Source organism: Bos grunniens, chromosome 12 (assembly GCF_055505025.1).
Source record: "Bos grunniens cultivar Pamir isolate PY7600 chromosome 12, Bosgru_T2T1.0, whole genome shotgun sequence".
NCBI classification, from domain to species: Eukaryota; Metazoa; Chordata; class Mammalia; order Artiodactyla; family Bovidae; genus Bos; species Bos grunniens.
This window is the reverse complement of record NC_141176.1, coordinates 22,069,398-22,077,074: the sequence shown is the minus strand read 5'-3', so window position 1 is coordinate 22,077,074 and position 7,677 is coordinate 22,069,398. Positions and strand designations below refer to the sequence as shown.

General features: G+C 52.0%; 1 pseudogene across 1 annotated transcript; it reads right to left on the bottom strand.

Annotated features, from left to right (window-relative positions):
* Positions 1-224: 224 nt before the first annotated feature.
* Positions 225-3,276, bottom strand: LOC147361514 (testis-specific Y-encoded-like protein 5; annotated as a pseudogene). Its single transcript, XR_015138029.1, has one exon. The product of XR_015138029.1 is annotated as a testis-specific Y-encoded-like protein 5 (transcript).
* Between the last annotated feature and the right edge of the window lie 4,401 nt (positions 3,277-7,677).

Below are 7,677 nucleotides of genomic sequence, written 5' to 3'. Positions count from 1 at the left end.
TTCTCCCTGTATGTACATGTATTTCCTGCTAATCTGCTGTGCTGTGTGGTTAGTCGCTCAGTCGTGTCCAACTCCTTGCGACCCCACGGACTGGAGCCCACTGGTCCCCTCTGTCCATGGGGATTCTCCAGGCAAGAATACTGGAGTGGGTTGCCATGCCCTCCTCCAGGGGATCTTCCCAACCCAGGGATCGAACCCATGTCTCCTGCATTGCAGACAGATTCTTTTTTTTTTTTTTTTAAGAGATACAAGCTTTTATTGTTTCCATCATACATGCAAGCTTACAACTGTTTATACTGTTTCAGAACAGAGAAATAATTGCATTATTACCAGAGTGCCAAATTACCAAGTAAGACAACCGGTTACTGATTACTTTGGGGAGGTTATTTTCACAGAACACAGAAACAATTTCCAAATTATACTTTACTTTCAAGTTCAGAGTTATATCATGAGACCAGGACACGCTGATAATTGTAATAGTCACACAAAGTCTCCATCTTAGAGGGGAAAAAAAGACTGTTATTCTGGTGAAAGGTCTCAAGTAAGCACCTTATCAAAGACTGATAGATAAGTCTTTGAAAGAGTTTACAACAGAGCAGTCTCTCTTTCCTCTTGTGGACACAGGGAAAAGGCAGCTTCATCACTTTCTAAGACTTCTTGTCAACTCTGAAGACTTTCTAAGGTCCATCTCTGGAACGTCATTAGTTAACATGAAAAGCAAAAAGCAGATCTGATACGGTAGTGAGAGTGTAGCCCACCACGATCACCACCAGCAGAGTGTGTCAGTCTCCCAAAGTGGTCCCAGTTGAATCGGCACAGTGTCTTGGACTTTCAATCAACAATACAGGCGGGGAGATGGAGACGCAGATGAAACTGGGTTGACCATAACTGATAAATGATGCAGCTAGGTGACGGCACATGGGGTCTCTCCATTTCTGTGCATGTCTGAAAATGTCCATAATACAGGAAAAAGCTTTTTTTTAAAAAAAAAAAAAAAAAGCCAACCTGTACAGCTCTATTTTCCCATTAGGCAAAAAATGGGGAAAATGATAAGATTTACTCAGAGACAAAATAAGTAGCACATAATCTTCTACAAAACACAGGGCCACACCTGGAGCCACAGCTTGACGACAGTGAGCACATGTCCACACGTACCAGCCTGCCCATCAGTCCAGCAGCCAGCAGGGTTCCTGGAAAGCTTGAGAGGGTAGGTGTGTGTCTCATGCACCAGGAGAGGGCCTGTGTCCACAGGTAGTTCTCGAGGTCCTTGTTGCCCAGGAAGCCAATTGGGGCTGACTGGCAACCTAGACAAAACTCAATGGCCTGACAGTGATGAGGTGTGGTGCAGACCTTGACAAAGGTTTACCAGGAAGAAAGGCCCAGAGGCAGGAAGAGATGCAGAACAGTACAAAAGCCACAGCAAACTGCTTCTCACCCTGAACCTCAACCCGTTGTCTAGGAGGGCAGTATGGGTACCTGGCCAAAGCCAGAGATCCTGCAGGTGGCACCTTGGCTGGTGACCCCAGAGCCAAGAGACAATCAGTTTTGGCTGGTGGCCAATGCCACATGCACTAGCTTCATTCTGCAGTGGCCACCAAAAAGCTTGCCACAGATGGCATGCATGGCTGGCATGAACTCAAAGCCCAGTAAGTCACCAGTCCTGAACTAGCAGAACTTGAGGATGCGCTGGTCCTCCTGCTGACTGACTCATGAGTGTCCATGTGAAAGCCAGGTGGGAAGTGCCAGAGCCAAGAACAGGGTCCAAGCAATGTAGAGAGAGGCAACACACGCTGGAATCAAGTGAGTTTAACATATGAACAGGAGGGGCGAGATCACATAACCTATGATACTAATGTAGAGAAAGCAAGAACGTCACAGAAGGCAAAAGAACATGATCATAAATGCCATATTCTTGTAATCGAAGTCCAACAGGAATAGTGTGCAGAGGCCAAAACGAAAAGAAGGCAGACAGCCAAACACCCAAGGCCAGCTGGGCACGGGGGCCAGTAGGGCACGGGGGCCAGTAGGAGGTAGGACACAGGACGCAGAGACTTGAGCAGGATCAGTTGGACTTGTTTACCCCAGGTTCCGGGGTCTCCCCTGGCGGCCTCGCAGGACCCGGCCTGCCCTCCTTTCCTTTCTCTGCACGGGCCCCTTCACTCATCAGGTAGTACTGGAAGGGATTGGGCCACAATTCCTCGTTGATTATCTCCACAGTCTTGTCAGACTCGATGGAGCTGTGGTTTGAAAACCACCCAAAGAAGCTCGGGCTGTTGTCAGGGTTCCCCTGGCTAAGGGTCTGGAGGTCGTGCCCGGGGAGCTGCTGGATTGGAGTGGAACGAGACACCACCTGACCCGAAGGGGCGCACCCGTATTCCTTGATGAGCACCTTATTTTGGAAATAGGGGTTGCGCCTGAAGTAGAACTTGATTTTGTAGCCCAGTCTCACCAGGCCAAGCTCTTCCACCTCCAAGCTATTCAAGAAGCTGAGGACCTCTTTATCCTGGTTGTTCAGGAAGGACGAGCGAGAGCTGGGGGTGGTTCTGAAAGGCCTGCCCCCAGAAGCCTGGAATATTCTGGATAAGGAGGTTCCTGCGCTCTAGCTGGTGCAGCAGCAACTGCCCAAACTTGCGGGAGAGCCGCAGGTAGGCCCGGTCCGCCTGGGCGTTCATGGTCTCCAGCTTCCGCTGGACGTTCTCCAGCGTATCCATGCTGCCCTCTGTCGCCGGGGGCCCTGACCCCACGTTCTCCACCTTCTCCTCGCCCACGGGGACAGAGGCGGCCTCCACCGCGGCCCCTTTCTTTGGCTTCCCACCGGCCAAGGCCGCAGACCCCCTTCCCACCGCACTACAGGTATCTGGGGCCTTCTTCGCGGCGGGGCCGCGCCGGCTTCCGACGCGGGGCCCGTTTCTCGGCCTCGTCACGGTGCCCATGGTTCCCACGAAGACGGTGTCGCTCACCAGACGCTCCGGGAGGGATGTGGCCTTGACCGGGCAGGGCCTGGTCACCGCCTGCCCGCGAGTCCCCGCCGCCCGGGCCCGGAGCGCGAGGCCACAAGCTAGGGGCAGCCGGCAGGCAGCCTCTTCCCCGGGCCGGCGGGGCGGCGCGCCTTCCGGGCCACCCCAAACCGCGCCAGCCTGCACCTGTGCCGCCTTGGTCTCCTCCCCGAGCTTCTGGCACTCTGGAGGGTCCGGGTCGCGTGGGGCGTCGTCAGGCGCGGCTCTTGCCACGGCCTTTGGCGCGGGAGGACCTTCTCCCCTTACTCCGGCCGCTCATGGCGGCGGCCGACTGGACGTCAAAGCCGCGATACGACCCCGTGGCCCCCCTGGCGCCGGCTCGCGGCCCTACGGAGTGGGGCGCTCCATGGCAACCCTGCAGGCAGATTCTTTACCGACTGAGCCACCAGGGAAGCCCAATCAAATTTATAGACCAGGGCAAACTAGAGTATCAAACACAGCCTAAAACAGATAAATATATATGTGAATTTATATAAAATAAATACAGATGTATGGGATAAATATAAACATGGAACATTTATTATGTAAAAACAAGGTTTTAGTCCCCTTGGAATACAAAAATGATTAAGAATTCATTCCTGCTTCAAGAGGCTAACGATCTGGGGGGGGCCCCAAGTAGGTTAGAAGGTAATAGGACAAGACGCACAGAGCAATGGAGCAAAGTGACGCTCGCACAAGCTCCTGTGGGCACCCAGGTGGAGGACCCCCCCAGAGGACGTGAGTCTGTTCACAAGGTCTTCAGTGCCCAAAACCAAGGACGGGGGCGGGGGGAGGGGACTGTGAGACCTGCAGGCGCCATGTACACAACATGAAATGGAAGAGGAAGTGGTTTTGTGCCCTTCAAATTAGACCGTCTAGATGCTTGCCTTTTCCCTCTCTGTGTAAAATGACTCATTCTCAGTACATGTGCGTGTGTTAGTTGCTCAGTGGTGTCTGACTCTTTGCGACCCCTTGGACTATATAGCCCAGCAGGCTCTTCTGTCCATGGGATTTTCCAGGCAAGAAAACTGGAGTGGGTTGCCATTCCCTTCTCCCATTCTCAGTATATTTATCTGTAAATTTCTTCGGACTTTCAGTTTATCAAAGAACAGCATCGTGTCATTCTAACGTGTGTTTGCCCAGCAGAAGACAGAGAATTATGCTGACAGTGCTTAGCAAGAGATTTCTGGAGGTGACAGAGATGTTTCCAGGCAGAACTGTTCCCGGGCCATGTTCTGCAGGGTCTGAAAGTTCACTGGCTCCCTACCCCACGCCTTCTCACACTCATTCTCTCCAGGCGCCAGTCTCTCTGCTGCCCTCAGGCTTCCTGGAGCCCCGCCTGGGGCCTCCCAGGGCCTCCCCGGCCTCCCTGGGCCTGGCCTGGCCCGCTGGTCAGGCTCCTCTGCAGGGAAACCGTCCCGCCCTCCTCCACTGGTCAGACTCCTTCTCTCCTGTTTGTCCAGCAGGAGGACGGCTGTATCATTTCACTAACCTACAGTCATGTCTCAAAGCCCAAATTGCTAGCTTATTATATGAGCTTTTGCAAGAAAGTTTAATTTTTAAAAGAAGAGGATTTAAGTTCTGGTAAGCAAAGGCGGCAGCTTCAGTTAAGATTGTGTTCTCTGCTTTCCTGGCCCCTCAAATTACAACCTAGGGGAAGTGGCTTCTCTCTGTGAGTTAATTTGCTCTGACCCTTGGAGGCATTTGTAACCTTCAAGTGCCCTCTGGAGGCAAGAATAATCTCACGTTATATAAAATATGGATACAGTACCTGTGTGCGCGCGCGCGCGCGTGTGTGTGTGTGTGTGTGTGTCAGTGTGTAGTGTGATGTGTGTGTGTGTGCAGTCTCTGGTATGTGGGGTGTGTGTGTATATGTATGAGGAGGGTGTGATGTGTGGGGGTGTAGTGGGTGTGTGCGGTCTCTGATGTGGAGGATATGTGTGTGGTGTGTGTCTGCGTGTGTGTGAAGAGGGTGTGGGGTGTGTGTGTGTCTGTGTGTCATGTGTGTGTGTGTGTATGAGGAGGGTGTGAGATGTAGTGGGTGTGTGTGGTCTCTGATGTGGGGATGAGTGTGGGGTGTGTGTGTGTGTGTGAGGAGGATGTGAGGTGTGGTGGGTGTAGTGGGTGTGTGTGGTCTCTGGTGTGGGGGATGTGTGTGTACATAAGGAGGGTATGACGTGTAGTGGGGGTATGTGCAGTCTCCGGTGTGGGGGGTGGGTGGTATGTGTGGTGTGTGGTGTGGTGTGGTGTGTGTGTATATGAAGAGGGTGTGTGGTGTTTGTGGATGTGGTATGTGTGATATTATGTGTGGGGTGTGAGGGTGTGTGTGTGTGTGTGTGTATGTGTGGTGTGTATAGGGTGTGTGTGTGTGGTGTGTGTGTGTGTGGTGTGGTTGGTGTGTGGTGTGGTTGGTGTGTGGTATGGTTGGTGTGTGTGGTGTGTGTGTGGTGTGGTGTGGTGTGTGTGGTGTGGTGTGGTTTGTGTGGACTGGTGTGTGTGTGTGTGGTGTGTGTGGTGTGGTTGGTGTGTGTGCTGTGTGTGTGCTGTGTGTGTGTGTGTGCTGTGTGTGTGGTGTGGTGTGTGTCGTATGGTGTGGTTTGTGTGGACTGGTGTGTGTGTGTGGTGTGGTTGGTGGGTGTGTGTGTGGTGTGGTGTGTGTGTGTGTGGTGTGTGTGGTGTGGTGTGTGTGTGCTGTGTGTGTGGTGTGGTTGGTGTGTGTGTGTGTGTGGTGTGGTGTGTGTGGTGTGGTGTGTGTGTGTGCTGTGTGTGTGCTGTGTGTGTGGTGTGGTTGGTGTGTGTGGTGTGATGTGGTTGGTGTGTGTGGTGTGGTGTGTGTGGTGTGGTGTGTGTGGTGTGGTATGGTTTGTGTGGTCTGGTGTGTGTGTGTGTGGTGTGGTTGGTGTGTGTGGTGTGTGTCTGTGGTGTGGTGTGTGTGGTGTGGTTGGTGTGTGTGTGTGTCTGTGGTGTGGTGTGTGTGGTGTGTGTGGTATGTGTGTGTGGTAGTGTGTGTGTGGTGTGGTTGGTGTGTGTTGTGTGTGTGTGGTGTGTGCTGTGTGTGTGTGTGGTGTGGTTGGTGTATGTGGTATGGTTGGTGTGTGTGGTGTATGTGGTTGGTGTGTGTGGTGTGGTGTGTGTGTGTGGTGTGGTTGGTGTGTGTGTGGTATGGTTTGTGTGGTGTGGGGTGTGTGTGTGTGGTGTGTGTGGTGTGGTGTGTGTGATGTGTGTGTGCTGTGTGTGTGGTGTGTGTGTGTGATGTGTGTGTGGTGTGGTTGGTGTGTGTGTGTGGTATGTGTGGTGTGGCGTGTGTGGTGTGGTATGGTTTGTGTGGTCTGGTGTGTGTGTGTGTGTGTGGTGTGGTTGGTGTGTGTGGTGTGTGTCTGTGGTGTGTGTGTGGTGTGGTGTGTGTGTGTATGTGGTGCGTGTGTGGTGTGTATGTGGTGTGTGTGTGGTGTGTGTGTGGTGTGTGTGTGTGGTAGTGTGTGTGTGGTAGTGTGTGTGTGGTGTGGTTGGTGTGTGTGGTGTGGTGTGTGGTGTGGTGTGTGTGTGTGTGCTGTGTGTAGTATGCTGTGTGTGTGCTGTGTATGGAGTGTGTGTGAGAGAGAGTGCTCACGCACACGCACGTACTTCTACCAAAAGACTGCTGGGCGTTCTGCCATCTCTTGTCCCGCTGTCCAGATGCCGCGTCCAGGCTCTCACTGTCTTGGGCCTTGACTGCTTCAGCAGTTACCTACCCCATCTCTGTCCCCTCATTCTCACTCTCCCACAATGTTTTTTCTACTCAACCACCAACGTGATCCTTAGTAACTTAATTTAGGTCATTTTTTTCACCAATTTAAAATCTTGAAGTTTCCCCTTTGCACTTAGAAATTTTGCCCCCAGAGGGCAATATTTCACTTTATCACTGTATCAAACCTCACAAAATTAACCCAACACAGCCCAGAAACACTACCCAGATAAAGTACCAACAGAAAGATATTTCTATCACACAAAAGCCAATATAAGAAGGAATCTATTCCACAGACACCGATATAAGGAAGAGAGAATCTTACCGGGTGGGGTCTGTGCAGGTCTGGGAAACAGGCATCAATGTGGGAAATGACCAGCCCTTGCCTACTGCTCTGACAGCCTTCCCTACCTCTCCGCACCCTTGCTCATGGCGCCCCAGTAACCTAGACTTTCTTCCTGTTCTCTGTACAGCCTTGCTGGATTGTTATCTTTGACAATCCCCTGGAGGAGGGCATGGCCACCCACTCCAGTATTCTTGCCTGGAGAATCCCCATGGACAGAGGAGTCTGGCAGGTTACAAAGTCCATGGGGTTGCAAAGAGCCAGACACGACTGAGCAACTAAGCACAGCACATTCTTGTCCCTGGAATAGCCTTCACAAAGATTGTTGTATGATTGGCTCTTTCATATCTTCCTAACTTAGCTCAACAGTCACTTCTTCAGTCACTTTCACATCTCGTTAAGCCCACCTGCCCACTCCATCACTGCCTGAAATGATTTATCATTTACTCAACACTCACTTGGAGAAATGGCAACCCACTCCAGTGTTCTTGCCTAGAGAATCCTGTGGACAGAGGAGCCTGGTGGGCTGCCGTCTATGGGATTGCACAGAGACACAATTGAAGCGACTTAGCAGCAGCAGCAGCAGCAGCAAGCAGCAACACATTCACTGAGCA